Source organism: Miscanthus floridulus, chromosome 13, assembly GCF_019320115.1.
Source record: "Miscanthus floridulus cultivar M001 chromosome 13, ASM1932011v1, whole genome shotgun sequence".
Taxonomy (NCBI): Eukaryota; Viridiplantae; Streptophyta; class Magnoliopsida; order Poales; family Poaceae; genus Miscanthus; species Miscanthus floridulus.
Genome location: NC_089592.1, coordinates 75,032,303 through 75,050,320, shown reverse-complemented (window position 1 = coordinate 75,050,320; position 18,018 = coordinate 75,032,303). Strand labels below are relative to the sequence as shown.

General features: G+C 47.2%; 1 pseudogene; it reads left to right on the top strand.

The window, feature by feature from the left end:
- The first annotated feature begins 9,422 nt into the window (after positions 1-9,422).
- LOC136500043 (uncharacterized) lies at positions 9,423-10,887 on the top strand (annotated as a pseudogene).
- Positions 10,888-18,018: the final 7,131 nt, after the last annotated feature.

Sequence of the window (18,018 nt, the reverse complement as noted above, 5' to 3'; positions counted from 1 at the left end):
TTCAACGAGTTTTTTATTTCTCTTTTGGGATAACGGGTACGTGAGAGATGAAAAGGGCGAGGGATGGTTTGAAATCCATATAGATGTAGAAGTAATATTTTTAAACTTCATAATATCTTATGTTTCATAATACTTTATATGGGACTAATGATTTAACCAATAGAGAAAAATAAAAGAATAGTTCATAAAAGACATGCAGGTTATCAGCAAAAAAAAAGAAAAAGAAAAAAGGAGTACATCTTATTTATCGAGATATATATGTCCTTGCAAATAGCTAATATAAAGCACATGTGACTTCCATTTTCCAGTGCTAAATAGTTGTCATTAATACCCTGAAAAAAAACAAGACAAGGTAAACAGATTAGAAGTGCATGATGTTATGTTGAACTTTACATCTGTGTATGTTAAAAAATATGAACACTACAAAATTGTAAAATTGATTCCAGAATTTATAAACTTTGAACCATCACATTACAAACTTTGAGCTGCTAGGTTTAAAACTTTGAACTATCATATTATAAACTCTGTACTGCTGGGTTTAAAACTTTACACTATAAATTTATAAACTTTGAACTATTACATTATAAAACTTTATACTGCTAGGTTCAAAACTGAAAAATATCACATTATAAACTTAGTACTGCTAGATTAAAAACTTTACACAAAGAATTTATAAATTTTGAATTATGACATTACAAACTTTGTAGTGCAAGGTTCAAAAACTTTGTACTATCATATTATAAACTTTGTACCGCCAGATTCAAAACTTTACACTCAAAATTTATAAACTTTAAACTATCACATTACAAACTTTGTACTACTAAGGTTCAAAACTTTGAACTATCACATTATAAGCTTTGTACTGCTAAGTTCAAAACTTTACACTTTAAATTTATAAACTTTGAACTATCACATTATAAACTTTGTATTGTTAGGTTCAAAACTTTACACTTAAAATTTATAAACTTTGAACCATCACATTACAAACTTTGTAACGCTAGGTTAAAAACTTTAAACTCTCACATTATAAATTTTGCACTGCTAGGTTCATTATATACTTTGCACTGCTAGATTCAAAACTTTACACACGAAATTATAAACTTTGAACTATCATATTACGAACTTTGTAATGCTAGGTTTAAAACTTTAAACTATCACACTATAAACTTTGTACTTCTAGGTTCATTATAAACTCTGCACTGCTAGGTTCGAAACTTTACACTAAGAATTTATAAACTTTGAACTATAACATTACAAACTTTGTACTTCTAAGTACAAAACTCTGAACTATGAAATTATAACTGTGCTGCTAGGTTCAAAACTATAAACCTTTAAAAACTTTATACACTGAACTATAAAACCTTTATATACCGAACTATAAAACCTTTTCATTTTATAGTTTATACACTAAACTATAAAACCTTTTAATTGTAAAGTTTGCCTCTAAATTCAAAGCTTCATGTCCCACAATCCTATAATTTGAACTTCTATATCCAAAAAAACTAAACTTGAACTTCAGCCACCAATCTTAGAAAAACTTGAACTATGACTCTATAAACTTTCTACTCTGCACTATGAAATTTTGTAGTACTAGTATGACACAACTCAAAAGCACGGGATGATACAGACTTGTTTTATTTCATTATCTGTAGACATTCCATATGCACATATACTGACCGTAGTTCTTAAACTATTTTGATGAACAGTTATTTCTAAATGTATCTGTAGTAGTCAAGCTCGCAAACCATGCAGCAGGGTAATTCTGAAAAATGTTGCTTAATATGTAGAAACTACTGAAATTGCTCTCATGGTTTCAGCTCATAAAATTAACCCTCAAATGCTATGCTAATTCATTATAAAAAAACAACCTTGTAGAAAAATAACAGTGAGCAAACAGAAAACATTACACTCCAAAAACTTTGCACATCTTAACTCAGGACCTTTCTAATAGACCACACCTAGGGCACTAGTTATGGGCACTTGCCTTACTCCAAATTGTTGCTGCTCAGGCTCTTAGAACTCTTGATCTTTCTGATCGCCAACTGCTCTTCGTCCCAGCAGATCATCATTGAGCCCACGAACAAACATGAGACCAAAAAAGAAATTAACAGATAAATAAAACAATACAACAATTATTGCAAACTGCACAAACAAAAACATTGAAAACCATTTTACTATATAACTGACAGTAGATTGAATAAGTATTCACATCAAAGGTGTTTGACGAGATTTTGTACAAAATTTCGTTAGTTTGCATATGTCTTTGTATGTGCTATATTGAGAAGCTAGATTGCTAGAAGAAATTAAAAGATAAGAAGTTAGCAAGTCGTATTGGCTTCTTGTCATGGTCTCATGTGCATGGTTGTTCACGTGTGGCAAACGGAGCTACTACTAGCTAGCAGCTTGCATGAATGTGCTTATGACAAGCTAATTATAACACAAGTATATACACGTATGGCTGCATGTATGTGCGTGCGCCCACGCGATCCGGCTGATAACGTGAGCCATGCAAGAATAATAAAGAAGAAGCTAGCAAGTGTAAGAGCTTCTATGTGATACGGTCTCATGCATGAAAATGAGCGTTCATGTAATAATGTGTGCTAATAAGTTAGCAAGCTAAGCGCGTCCATGCATGATAATACGTGACCAGAAATATACCCGGCTACAGTGTACAGTGTACACGCAGTTGTGTGCCAGCTGAGCCCGTAGGTGGCCCGGCCCGACTCGGAGCATTCTAGAAGCCTTCGCCATCTACGAGCATGTAGATATCCCGGCTGACAGGTGTTCAGCTGGACTGAGTTCTGGCTTGTTCGGCTTATTTTTTAAGCCGGAGCAGTATTTCTCTCTCACAATAGTTCTAATCTAAACAGTAGTTTCCTGACATAAATCGGTAAAAATTTCAGTGCAACCGAACACTCCCGAAAGAAAAAAGGGGGAAAAAGGGGGCAGGAGTTGGGCAATTGGCACCACCACCGTACCACCAACCCGTCCGGGATCCTCGTGATACGCACCCACCGTTTCCGTTTGGGACCTGGCGGTTAAAGAGAAAGGCGCTCGGTGAAACCCAAGCCAGCCACGCCACGGACCGCGATCGCTCATGTGTGCGGGCCGGCCTCGGCACGAGTGAAAACTGCGTCGCGCTCGTGCCCTGCTCGCAATCCACCACGTCCCCGCAGCCCCCGCGCCACCTCTGAAGCCAAGCCATGATCTCATCCCACGCACCGCGAACGCCTTGTTTTCTCCCCCGCACCCGCCGCTTTTCGTTCCGCCTGCCTGCCCTGCCTGCACGATGGATCGACATCGATCCGGCCTCGCGCTGCAGCTGCACTGGCAGTGGCAGCGGGGGGCGTGACGTCGTGGCGTGCTCTCGGGTCGGGTGACGGGACGAGCGGCGGGGTGGCGCCGCGGCGTCTGACCACCTGGCGCCACGCGGTTGCGTTCCGCGCGCCGAGGTGCCGAGTGGAGAGCTGGAGGCTGCTACGCGCGGGCCGCGTGGCCCGAGGGCTCCACCGTGTCAAGGGCTCAAGGCAGCTTTTGTTACGCCGTTAACCTTTCCGTCGTGTCAAACCACGCTTTGGACTTTTGGAGCTGAGCTGAGCCTGAGCGGCCTTCAGTAACTTGGCCGGTTTACCGGCTCGCTGTTCAGACGTTGTCGTAGCCGACACCGGCACACCGCGAGGCGGCAGAGTAACGTACGTTTCCCTCCCCGTCCCCGACGGGACGGGGTCCCCGGTTACCGTTGGACGGGGCCACCTGTCTGTAACCGTGGCCGTAATTTCTTCCCTTCCTCCTCCTGCTCCCCGGGCCCGGGTGGTGGGTCACCTGCACTGCACAAGCACAGGGGCCCGTGAGGCCGGCCGCGGTAGATAGCGCAGTGTCCCCTGTGACCGCTCGCGTGACTGCGTGAGATACTCCTACCGCTCTGCTCCGGCCGGCAGTGGTGTGTGGTGGTGCAGTAGTACCACTGGTGTGTGTGGTGGTGACTGGTGTGGTGAGGATCGCTGGCCGGGGCGTCGTGACACGGGCTCGCCGCTCGCAGGAGAGGACGATTTTTCTATCATAGCTGCAGGTTGGGCGCGTTTAGTGACGATTTTTCTATCATAGCTGCAGGTTGGGCGCGTTTAGTTGGCAAATTTTTTTTGGTTTGGGCTACCGTAGCACTTTCATTTGTATTTGGTAATTAGTGTTTAATTATGGACAAATTAGGTTCGAAAGTTTCGTCTCGTGATTTCTCATCCAACTGTGCAATTAGTTTTGTTTTTTGTCTACATTTAGTACTCCATGCATATGTCACAAGATTCGATGTGACACTTTGGGTGAAAATTTTTAGAATCTGCACGTCTTGCTTTCAGGAAAGGTACGCGCCACCGGCTGCGCCTCCTGCTCCCCACCCCACTCCTCCTGCAGTCCTGCTTCCTGAACCCTGCTCACTCTGAATCATTGCACTCTCCTCTCTCCCTCCCTCACACGCTTGTCTCTCCGACTGGTACTGTGCACGAAAAAGGAAGGGGGGGGTGTCTGTCAAGGGTGTTCGACTGATTAGAATAAGCTGAAACAAGTTGAGATTATACAATTAAATTGTGGTTTTTTATTCTCTAACTGCCATTCTGTTAGTCATCTGTTATATAGGATGGGGAAGACAGTTTACCCCTCCAAAAATATGATCCAAGAATTCCTTGAAGGCCATTGGTGTCCAGAACCATATACCAGATAAAATTAGAGACCTCATAGAATGGAGATCAATAAATGACAGCATCAATATAAATATGACAGGCAACCTTAAAGCAACATTTTCAACACAATTAACATGGCATTAGACATACACTGCATCGATATTTATTCATTGGTTCAAATGTTTGCCAGCGAACAGTTAACATGGTTGTAGGAAGCCATGTGTCGGGACTATATGTCGGGACTATGTGCCGACGACGCCATGCCTCCTTAGACCATGTGCAGGGAGGAGGCATCCCATCAGTGAAGGCTTCCCGGCGGTGAAAACGTCCCGGCGTCGGTCGGTGGCGCCCAGCCGTGCGGGCTGGTCGCGGGGATCGCAGTCGCGGGATCGGGATCGCTCGTGAGCTAGGCTTCGTCGGGGTCGGGTTGACTGGTCAGTTTTTTTTTTTTTTCCAGCCGGAGCATTATTTTTCTCTCACAAAAACCAGTCGCTACAGTATTTTTCATCTGCTACAGTGCGAAATTGCTGCCAGCCAAACAGCTTCCGTCTAGATGGATGGATAACCTCGGAGGGATAATCACGAAGTAACCAGCGACGCGCAAATATCGCTCCAGCTTCAACGAACGCGGGCGGCGTGCGGCGTCCCCGCAGCTGACAGCCCTAGCCCTTGGCCTATAAAAGAAGAGAGAATTCCTTATTTGACACTGGGAAAATGAGTCGTTCCTTTCTTGGCCCTGAAATTTTCTTCGTTCCCTATTTGACACTCACTTCAACTTTCGTTCCTAATTTGACACTGCCGTCAAATCCGTTAGCTTACGGTGTTAACTGGCCGTTAAAAAGACGTTTTTGCCCCTAGAAAAAAAAAGCGGCGAAGCAAATTTGAGAGGAAAAAAACCTGCGCCTTTTTTTTGTAGCTGGGCGCATCATCAGAGGCGGGCGCATGTTTTTTTTCCTCTCAAATTTGCTTCGCCGTTTTTTTTCTAGGGGCAAAAACGTCTTTTTAACGGTCAGTTAACACCGTTAGCTAACGGAATTGACGGCAGTGTCAAATTAGGAACGAAAGTTGAAGTCAGTGTCAAATAGGGAACGAAGAAAATTTCAGGGCCAAGAAAGGAACGACTCATTTTTCCAGTGTCAAATAAGGAATTCTCTCATAAAAGAAGGCCTCCACTTCACGGAAGAGGCTAATCACGCCCGGCCGATCGGCAGCCGCTGTTAGAGCACCGATCAACAATACACACGCGACATAGTGGAAGACACGTTTTGGGGCTGCAAAGCGGCAGCTGTTCCTTTGATTGAAGATCAATATATAAGCCTAGTTACAATGCTATAATTGGAAGCTAATCAATCATTAAAATAAGGAAATGCTAAACTTGGCATGCTCGTGATTGAGGGCTGCCATCCCAGCTGTCTGGGCCATGCCATGATCTACGCTATCTGCTAGAAAGGAAAGAGCTCACGGTTTATGCTAACAATCTCCTCCTAAGCCGTGAGCAACTATGCTATGTTTTTCATGCCGACCATGCCGCGAAGTTCCTGAAATCGAGTACGACCGAGTGCTTTTGTAAGCATGTCACCCAGCTGCAACTCAGTTCCCACAAACTCAATGTTCATCAGCCTCCTGTCACAGCATTCCCGGATGAAATGAAATTTCACATCAATGTGTTTGCTCCGGTCATGGTGTACATGGTTCTTCATAAGGGCAATGGCAGACTTGTTGTCCACCTTGAGTTTTGGTGCGAGCACGGGTCCTCCGACGAGCTCAGCTAGCAACCGCGCCAACCAAACCGCCTCGCACGCAGCAGCAGCAGCAGCGATGTACTCCGCTTCGCATGAAGACAGAGCAACCACCTTCTGTTTCGCCGATTGCCAAGCAACCGGTCCTCCAGCTAGGAAGAAGATGAGGCCACTCGTGCTTTTCCTGTCATTCACGTCACCGGTCAGGTCGCTATCAGAGTATCCGACCAGCACCGGCTTGCCTCCATCCTTCTTCCCGGGGTGATAATGCAAACCCCAGCTCAATGTGCCTGCCACGTACCGGAGCACACGCTTCACGGCGGTGAGGTGTTCTTGCCGCGGCGCCTCCATAAACCAGCTTAGGTAACCCACCGGGTATGCAAGATCTGGCCGGGAATTACACAAGTACCTGAGGCTGCCGATCAAGCTCCGGTACTCGGTGGCGTCCACGCTCGGCGTCGTGCCTTCCTTGAGCAGCTTCAATCTCGGCTCCATGGGGGTCGCACTGGCATTGCAACCACTCAAGCCCGCCTTCTCGAGTATCTTCGAGGCGTACGCCGTTTGCCGGAGCGAGATGCCGGCTGCTCCCTGTGTCACCTCGAGCCCAAGGTAATAAGAGAGCAAACCGAGGTCACTCATCTTGAACGTGTTCAGCATCTGTTGCTTGAACTTTGCCACGGCATTTGCGTCTCCTCCGGTTATGATGAGGTCGTCGACGTACACACCGACGATCAGGCGGCCTGCACCTTGACCGCGGGTGTACAGCCTGTGCTCGTCGACGCAGCGCTTAAACCCAAGCCGTAACAGCTCGGTGTCGAGCTTCTGGTTCCATGCGCGCGGGGCCTGACGCAGTCCATAGAGTGCTTTGTGGAGGCGAAGCACTTTATGCTTGTGGTCGTCGACGATGAAGCCTGGAGGTTGCTGAACGTACACCTCCTCCTGGAGTTCGCCGTTCAAGAACGCTGATTTGACGTCCATGTGATGAACGCCCCAGCTGAAGTGAGCCGCGACGGCAAGCACCAGCCACACCGACTCCAGTCGCGCGACCGGGGCATACACCTCCTCAAAGTCGACTCCGGGCCGCTGAACGTAGCCTTTGGCGACAAGGCGTGCCTTGTGCTTGACAATGGCGCCGTTCTCATCGCGCTTGACTTTATAGACCCACTTCAAACCGATGGCACGATGTCCACGCGGGAGCTCGACCAACGACCATGTGTTGTTGTCGTGGATCGACTTCATCTCCTCCTCCATCGCGGCAACCCAGTTGGGGTCGCCGTCGGCCTCTTTTAGCGAACGAGGCTCCTCCACACTCACGGCGTGGCTCACGGAGTGAAGTTCGGCCTCGGCGACGTCCCGCTGCGCTAGACCGGGCACAACGTCTGTGCCCAGAACATTGTCCAGCGTCTGGTATCTGTGCGCCATGTCCTCATCGTCATCTGCATCGAGGTTGTGGTCAGTGGTGAGCGGCGTCGCGAACTCAACTTGAGTTCGAGCCGCTGGTGGCGTCGGCGTCGTGGGCGACGTCGTGCGTGGCGACGCAGATGCTGCTGGAGTCGATGTCGCTCGTGACACGGACACCACGGTTGGTGCATCCGCCTCGGGAGAGGCTGGCGCTGTGGCTGGCACCGCTTCACGACGCGGCTGCAGGTCGTAGTCGTCCGTGATGGTGAAGGGTAGCTGATCGCCCGAGACCGAGCCATCCTCCCAGCTCCAGCGTGCCTCTTCGTCGAAGATGGCGTCCCGTGAAATGTGGACGCGCCCAGCCACCGGGTCGTAGAACCGGTACGCCTTGGAGCCGTCTTGATACCCGAGGAACACGACCTTGACGTCGCGGTCGTCGAGCTTGGCGAGGTGCAGTCGCAGCATGCTTGATGTAAGCAACACAACCGAACACCTTGAAGAAGTGCACCGGCGGCTTCTTCCCGTACCAAGCCTGGTACGGAGTCAGGCCGTCGAGCGCCGCTGTAGGTTGAGCAGGAACACGGCGGTGTGAACTGCTTCTCCCCAGAAACGTCCAGGCACGTCGCGGGCACGCAGTATGATCCAGGGCCATCGACACGATCATCTGGTTCCGCCGTTTGACGACGCCGTTCTGCTGCGGCATGTACGGCGCCGAGTGATGGCGCTGGATACCCTCGCCAGCGCAGTACTCCCCGAACTCCACCGAAGTGAATTCGCCGCCATTGTCAGTTCGGAGCACCTTGAGCTTTTTCCCCGACTCACGTTCAACGCGAGCCTGGAACGCCACGATCGCCGCCGGCGCGTCTGCCTTCGAATGCAGAAGCGAGAGCCACATGTACCTGCTCATATCGTCGACAAGCAACAGAAAATAAGCATTGCCAGATGGCGTCACTGGCGAGATTGGGCCGCAGAGATCTCCATGGACGAGATCCAACGCCGCTTGAGCTCGGTACTTGGCGGCTCTCGGGAACGACATTCGCTTCAGCTTGGCGAGGACGCAATCCTCACAGACTTGATCAACGTGATCAATCTGTGGCAGACCACGCACCATGTCCGCCTGTCCAAGCTTGCGGAGCGCTCGGAAATTGAGATGACCGTAGCGCTCGTGCCAGCGCCACGCCGTGTCACCAACCCTCGCTGTGAGGCACACCGGCGCGGTGATGTTCATGTCGAGGAAGTAGAGCCGGCTAGGTGATCGATACACCTTGGCCAGCAGTTGGCGTTGCAGATCGTAGAGGCGCAGCACACCGTCCTCGATGTTCACCTTGAAGCCATCCTCATCCATCTGCCCGAGGCTGACGATATTGGTGGTGAGGCGCGGGATGTAGTACACCCCGTCGAGACGACGGTGTTCCCCGTTCTTCAGGGCGAACAGAACGGTGCCTTTTCCTTCGATGGCGACCACCGATCCGTCACCGAACTTTACAGTTCCGGCAACACCAGTGTTCAGCTCGGCGAAGACGGACCGCGAACCCGTCATGTGGTTCGTCGCGCTGGTGTCGAGCACCCAGCGTCGAAGTCCCACGACCTCTTTCTCCTCCTCACTGAGATGAAGGAGAACCTTCTGTTCGACGAGGTGAACGCGAGCCTGCGGAACATCATGCGGTGGCGACTTGGGAAGAGAGCACGAGTCCTGCGATGCGCATACCTCAGTGTCCGCGGCGACGGACATGAGAGCCCCTTCTTCCTCTTCGGCTTGCGCGACATGTGCCGCGCCCTTCTTCTTCCCGCGGCAGTCCCTGGCCCAATGGCCACCCTTGCCGCAGTTGTGGTAGAGAGTGCCGGGCGGTGGCTTCCCGCCACCGGTGTTCTGGCCATCGCGTCCATCACGCGACGAAGATCCTGCGCCGCCATGACCGCGTCCGTGCCCCCGGCGCTTCCCGCGGTTGCTGGTGCCGAAACTGCCGCCGGAGCTCTCCTGCTCGCGGCGCGCCTTGCGTCGGGCCTCCCAATCTTCTTCACAGAGCATCAGGCGCCCCATGGCGTCCGTGACCTCCTTGTTCTTTCCGCGATCCTCGAACACGCGCAGCCGACCGATGACCTCCTCGATTGATACTTGATTCAGATTGAGGAACATCTCGAGGGAGACGGCGGCTTGATTCAGCCTGTTCGGGACCACCTGCAGTAGTTTCTTAACCACCTCGGCGTCGGCGATGTTGTCGCCGAGGGAGCGGAGGTTGGTGGCGAGCACGGTGATCCGGAGGCCGAACTCAGTGACGGTCTCCCCTTCCTTGAAGGAGATGTTGCCGAGCTCGCGTCGAAGCTGCTGCGCGCTGGCGTCGCGCGCACGTTCGTCACCGATCCGAAGGATCTTGACCGCGTCCCACGCCTCCTTGGCGGTCTTCTTCGTGGCGAGGGTGCTCCACAACTCGGAGGGTACCGAGCGCAAGAGGCCCGCCATCGCCTGACGGTCGTCGTGGTACTCTTCTTCACCAGGGGTCTACGGAGATGCCGTCGTGGACGGCGTCCCAGACGCGGAGGGTCTGGAAATTCACCTCCATGACCAAGGCCCATTCCGGATAATTTGTCCGGGTCAGCATTGGCCACGCGACGTTCGCCGACGGCCGCTCGATGACGCGCTCTACAACGCGCGATCCGGCGTCCCGGTTGCGCGAGGAGCGGTTGTGGGAGCGGCCACGACGACGTGGCGGCGAACGCGACGGCGGGACCTTCTTCTCGCCGGTGCCATCACTAGTCTCAGCCTTGATTGGCGACTTTGATGACATGGCAACGGCGAGACTCGACTCTGATGCCAATTGTTAGAGCACCGATCAACAATACACACGCGACACAGTGGAAGACACACGTTTTGGGGCTGCAAAGCGGCAGCTGTTCCTTTGATTGAAGATCAATATATAAGCCTAGTTACAATGCTATAATTGGAAGCTAATCAATCACTAAAATAAGGAAATGCTAAACTTGGCATGCTCGTGATTGAGGGCTGCCATCCCAGCTCTCTGGGCCATGCCATGATCTACGCTATCTGCTAGAAAGGAAAGAGCTCACGGTTTATGCTAACAGCCGCCAGCAGGGCGCCATCCATTAGAGGCCCGGAGCGGATCGACGGAACGGCGCCCCCGCCGTCCAGGGAGCATATATACGCATATTCTAGAGGAGCGCTGCAGCGACGCAACCTCTATTCATCTACTACGCGCCGCCGGCCGGAGGCTGCGTCACGAGGAAGCCGGAGCCGCATCTGCACACGGAGCCGCAAGAAGGCACAAAGGCCGCGTCTTCATCCAGGAGGAGGAGATGTCGTTCACAACATCCATGGGTGAGAAGATAATCTAGGCCCTGTTCGCTTGAACTATTTTTCAGCCACGAAACGGTATTTTTCTCTCACAATATTTCAACGTAAGTGAACATGACCTGATCTATCTATTCTATTGTCTAGTCTTGCACAGTTGCATCTATGCACAGCGGCGTCGGACGTGACCATAAAGACACAGATGCCGGGCGCCTGACGCGGCTGCCGGGCGCACACGGGTGAGGCCTGGAGTTAAAGTGCAGTGCGACTGTCTGTTGCGCGCATAAGGACCTGGAGCCGCCGGCCGAGTGCTGGTGGGGACGCACGAGCACGTCCGTCGTGCATGCACAGCTAGCATGCATATGGATATGGACGTGCGAGGCTTCATGCAAGGAGGATCAAGGAGGCACCAGATGCATCTACCACGCCGACCGGCACCAGATGCATCTTCCACGCCGGATGCAGGTCTTCAACTACTACAACTTCAACAACCCCGTCGATCAAGTTCCACGGCGTATCACGACAACGCTGCCAAAAGAAGTCCAAAGCGATCCGAGCTACACCAACCATTATGCAAGTGCGACTATGATGACACCACGTGTCGTTCGACACCGACGAGGCGAACAACGCATACGGGCATGGCTGATATTCTAGCCATGTTGTACTGGCTCATGAACCGACGAGGCCATTACGCCAGCGCCACCCACATCTACACTAACACCATGCATGGAGACGTGGAGCGAAGACCGACAACAACAACCAACGCAGCTTAATCGGAGGTACTCTGTGCTCACAGAGGTAATTAACTGGGAGTCTTCCGATGCCTCAGGAACCATGAAGACCGTGTCGCCCAAGTTAGATTGCCGCCAGCAGGCTATGGAACGCACATTTGTACGTGAAATGTCCTAATGGCTAGAGGAGGTGAATAGCCTATTAAAGTTTCTACAACAACACTTAATAAACCGGTTAGATAATTATGAGGCGAAGCAAGTGTTGCGCTAGCCTACTAAAATAGCAAGTCACCTACAACAATTCTAGTTTATATAGTTTCTTTCCACACAAAAACTATGACACTACACTAAGTTAATGTGCTCTCAAAGGCTAACTAAAGAGCCACACTAACCAAACTAACAAGCTCTCACAACTAGCTATATTAAAGAGCTTGACAACTAGTTTGCGGTAAAGTAAAGAGAGTGAACAATTTGTTTATACCGCCGTGTCAAGGAAGGAGTCAATCAATCACAAGAATGAAAACAAATGAAGACCAATCACCTCGAAATCAAATAATGAACACAATGATTTTTTAGCGAGGTTCACTTGCTAGCCGGCAAGCTACTCCTCGTTGTGGCGATTCACTCACTTGGAGGTTCCCGCGCTAATTGGCTTCACACACTAAACCCTTAATAGGGTGCCGCACAACCAACACAATATGAGGATCACACAAGCCACGAGCAATCCACTAGAGTTCCTTTTGGCTCTCCGTCGGGGAAAGGTCAAGAACCCCTCACAATCACCACGATCGGAGCCGAAGACAATCACCAACCTCCGCTCGACGATCATCACTGCTCCAAGCAGTCTAGGTGGCGGCAACCACCAAGAGTAACAAGCAAATTTCGTAGCGAAACACGAACACCAAGTGCCTCTATATGCAATCACTCAAGCAATGCACTTGGATTCTCTCACAATCTCACAAAGAAGATGAATTAATGATGGAGATGAGTGGGAGGGCTTTGGCTAAGCTCACAATGTTGGTATGTCAATGCAAATGGCCAAGACAATGAGCTTGAGCCGGCCATGGGGTTTAAATAGAAGCCCCCACGAAATAGAGCCATTGTACCCCTTCACTAGGCACAACACGGGGCGACTGGACGCTCCGATCATATCAACCGGACGCTGGACCTCAGCGTCCGGTCACGCGATGCGTGCCACATGTCCCCTTTCTTCAAATGTTGATTGTCCGATCTCAACGGTCAAGTGACGACCGGATGCAGCAGCTCAAAGTGACCGGATGCTGAACCCCAGCGTCCGGTCGTTTCCAATAAGCATCCAGAGATGACTTTTCTTGACCAGATGCGTCCGGTCATGCTCGACCAGACACACCCAGCGTCCGGTCACTCGACGACTCCTCTGTCCATTGCCACGTTAGCAGGACCGGACGGACCCTGTCAGCATTCGGTCACTGAGTGACCCAGCGTCTGGTCAGAAACCGACGCTGTGCGCCCTCTGCTGCCACTGACCGGACGCGCCGGTCCAACCGAGACCAGCGTCCGGTCACTTACAGTGACCTCCATCTTTTCTGTCTAGGGCACCGGTGGCACCATCGGACTGTCCGCACTCTACGAGTGGACACTTCGCCGGTGAAGTTCCTAACCCTTGCTCAAATGTGCCAACCACCAAGTGTATCATGTTGTGCACATGTGTTAGTATATTTTCATAAATATTTTCAAGTGTGCTAGCACTCCACTAGATCCAAAATGCATATACAATGAGTTAGATGCAATCACTCAAGCAATGTACTTGGATTCTCTCCCAATCTCATATGATGTCTTCTCTTTCAATGGGTGACAATATAGGCGGTTGCTACAATAACAAGCTGTGTTGATAGCTTCGGCCCAAAAAGATTAACTTATACTCACTAAGCATAGACCTTGCCATATCAATGAGTGTTCTATTTTTTCTCTCAACAAGGCCATTTGATTGTGGAGTGTACTTGGCCGAGAATTGATGTCTAATTCTAAATTTATTACACAACTCATCAATTCTAGTGTTCTTAAACTCATTACCATTGTCACTTCTAACTCTCTAGATGATTGTTTCAAACTCATTGTGAATGCCCTTGACAAATGATTTGAATGTTGCAAACACAACACTTTTGTCCACTAGAAAGAATATCTAAGTGTATCTAGTATAATCATCCACTATCACAAAGCCATATTTGTTACCACAGATGCTAGTGTATTGTATTGGCCCAAACAAGTCCATATGCATTAACTCAAATACTTTACTAGTGCTCATCATGCTTTTTCTTGGGATGGGTGTTTTCAACTTGTTTTCCGGTTTGACAAGAGCTACAAAGCTTATCCTTTTCAAACACATCTTTCAAGCCTCTAACAAAGTCACGCTTAACCAATCTATTCAATTGTTTTAACTCAACTCTCCAATCATGAACATCTCAAACTCATTAGCCATCATCTTTCCAAACTCATCATAAAAATCTTGATTGGTTGATCCAAATATGATGTCATCAACATAGATTTGTAACACAAACAAGTCTTTTCCAATCTTCTTGACGAAAAGAGTGGTGTCAACCTTACCTATTATGAACCCTTTAGAGAGTAGAAAGTCCCTCAATCTCTCATACCATGCTCTAGGTGTTTGCTTCAAGCCATACAATGCCTTCTTCAACTTGTACATATAGTCGGGCTTCTTATCATCTTCAAAACCAGAAGGTTGCTCAACATATACTTCTTCATTGATGTAACCATTGAGAAATGCACTCTTGACATCTATTTGATAGAGCTTGATGTTAGCACTCCACTACGGGCGAACACTCCGTCGGTGAAGTTCCTAACCCTTGCTCAAATGTGCCAACCACCAAGTGTATCACCTTATGCACATGTGTTAGCATATTTTCACAAACATTTTCAAGGGTGTTATCACTCCACTAGATCCTAAATGCATATGCAATGAGTTTGAGCATCTAGTGGCACTTTGATAACCACATCTTGATACGAGTTTCACCCCTCTTAATAGTACGGCTATCGATCCTAAATGTGATCACACCCACTAAGTGTCTTGATCACCAAAACAAAATAACCCCTACAATCTATACCTTTGCCTTGAGCCCTTTGTTTTTCTCTTTCTTCTTTTCAAGTCCAAGCACTTGATCATCACCATAGCACTGCTATCATCGTGTCATGATCTTCATTTGCTTCACCACTTGGAATATGCTACCTATCTCATGATCACTTGATAAACTAGGTTAATACTTAGGGTTTCATCAATTCATCAAAACCAAACTAGAGCTTTCAATCTCCCCCTTTTTCAAATTGATGACAACTCTTTCACAAAGATATGAATTAAAATTCAATTGAATCCATGTTACTTGCCCAAGCATATTTACCATGTGTAAAAGGATATGGACAAGTTTCATGAACCCCAAATGGTAGAAATTGCTTCCCCTATATATGTGCTAAGAGTTTAGATTGTAGCTTGCACATATGCTTAGATAGAAAATATAGGAGACAATGTCTACCCAATGATGCTAAGGTATAAAGGATGGACCTTTGAAACGTGATACCAATCGAAGTACACCATTATACCATCCTTAGCACCATGGTTAGCTCGATATCACTTGAAAACACTTGGAAATGAAATCATTAGATAACCTATGCATGCTAGATTTTCATTTCATCATTTAAACCTACAACTAGCATACACCACACAAGCATGGATATTGAAATTTAAAACTTATATCATGCAAGCAAACATATGAAATGCACATTCTAATGCACCATACAAGTTCATGAGCTTGCTTCCCCTACTTATGTGCTCAAAATTTTAATTGATCATTTTCCTTTATCATATCTCTCCTCCTATGTCAAGTTCTCCCCTTTGTTGTCTTTTCATAATCTTAGTACACTAATATCTTTGTTTTTCTCCCCATGTACTAATATCTTTGTTTTTCTCCCCCTTTGTCATCAATGATCACAAAGGTTCAAAATATAGATAGGTTGAGATTATCAATGTCAATCAATGGGGTGAGGATCATATTCCCAAATTTGGTCCAATCTAGATCATTTACCAAAGATATTTAACTCGGTTTGATCTAAGGATAAGCTTCTTCATATCTCCAAATAAGGGTTATCTTGTACCATGTTGAGTTAAACACTTAGAGCTCATTTTTTAGATTAAACACTAGGTTTACAAGCCCACTAACATGTCATATGCTACCACTAGATCAAAAATAAGCATAGAAGCAATAGTGGTACCACACAATCATCAAATTCATTTGATTTTCATGAATAAGCCTATTAAATGTGAAAAATATCTAGATGCACTAAACATGTCCTTAGCAAAAATGTATGCCATGCCAATCGACTTTTATCTTGGATTGCTCGAAGGAGAGGCACGTCATATGAGTGGGGGGTGCATCAACACATTTGAGAAATCCAATTTGTTCAACTCATTCCTTAGCTTGCAAAACCTTTTCTCATCCAATGACTTGGTGAATATATCGGCGACTTGATCTTTGGTGCCTACACTCTCAATGCAAATGTCCCATTTTTGTTGGTGATCTCTTATGAAATGGTGGCGGACATCAATGTGCTTTGTTCTTGCATATTGAACTGGATTGTTGGTCAACTTGATTGCATTCTCATTGTCACATAGCAATGACACTTTCTTGAACTTGATTCCAAAGTCACTCAAAGTGACCTTCATCCAAAGTACTTGTGCACAACAACTACCATCGGATATGTATTCGGCTTCGGCGGTTGATAATGCAACACTATTTTGTTCTTTGATGACCATAAAACAAGTGATCTTCTCAACAATTGACATGTGCCCGAGGTGCTCTTCCTTTCAACCTTGCACCCCGCATAATCCGAGTCGGAGTAACCAACTAGCTCAAACTTTGCACCTTTGGGATACCACAAATCAACATTTGGTGTATACTTCAAGTACCTCAATATTCTTTTTGTAGCCTTCAAATGATTTTCTCTTGGTGAGGCTTAAAATTTTGCACACATGCATACACTAAACATGACATCCGGCCTTAATACGATCACATAGAGTAGGCTTCCAATTATAAACTGATACAATTTTTGATCCACCATATTTCCACTTGCATCACTATCCAAGTTGCCATTGGTTCCCATTGGTGTGCTAATGACTTTACTATCACTCATGCCAAACTTCTTGATCATATCCTTGATATACTTGCCTTGACTCACAAATGTACCATTCTTTAATTGCTTGATTCAAAGACCAAGGAAGTAACTCAACTCTCCAATCATGGACATCTCAAACTCATTAGCCATCATCTTTCTAAACTTATCATAAAAATCTTGATTGGTTGATCCAAATATGATGTCATCAGCATAGATTTATAACACAAACAAGTCTTTTACAATCTTCTTGACGAAAAGAGTAGTGTCAACATTGCCCATTATGAACCCTTTAGAGAGTAGGAAGTCCCTCAATCTCTCATACCATGCTCTAGGTGCTTGCTTCAAGCCATACAATGCCTTCTTCAACTTGTACACATGGTCGGACTTCTTATCATCTTCAAAACCGGGAGGTTGCTCAATATATACTTCTTTATTGATGTAACCATTGAGAAATGCACTCTTAACATCCATTTGATAGAGCTTGATGTTGTGGGCACAAGCATAGGCTAGCAAGATTCTAATAGCTTCCAATCTAGCAACCGAGACATATGTTTCTTCAAAGTCAAGACCTTCAACTTATGTATAGCCTTGTGCTACTAATCTTGCTTTGTTCCTTACTACTATCCCATCTTGATCTTGCTTGTTTCTAAAGACCCATTTGGTTTCAATCACATTGTGTCCCTTTGGTCTCTCTACTAATTCACATACTTGATTTCTTGTGAAGTTAATTAACTCTTCATGCATAGCATTCACCCAATCAACATCCTTCAATGCTTCATCTATCTTCTTTGGTTCAATGGATGACACAAATGAGAAATACTCACAAAATAAAGCCAATCTTGATCTAGTTTGCATACCTCTTAAAATATCACCAATGATAGTGTCCAATGGATGATCCCTTGCAATATTGGTTGGTTGAAGGATTGGAACTTGATTGCTTCCACTTGCTTGATCATTGGGTTAAGATGATGTACTAGCCACTTGATCTTGTTCATTATTATGAGAGC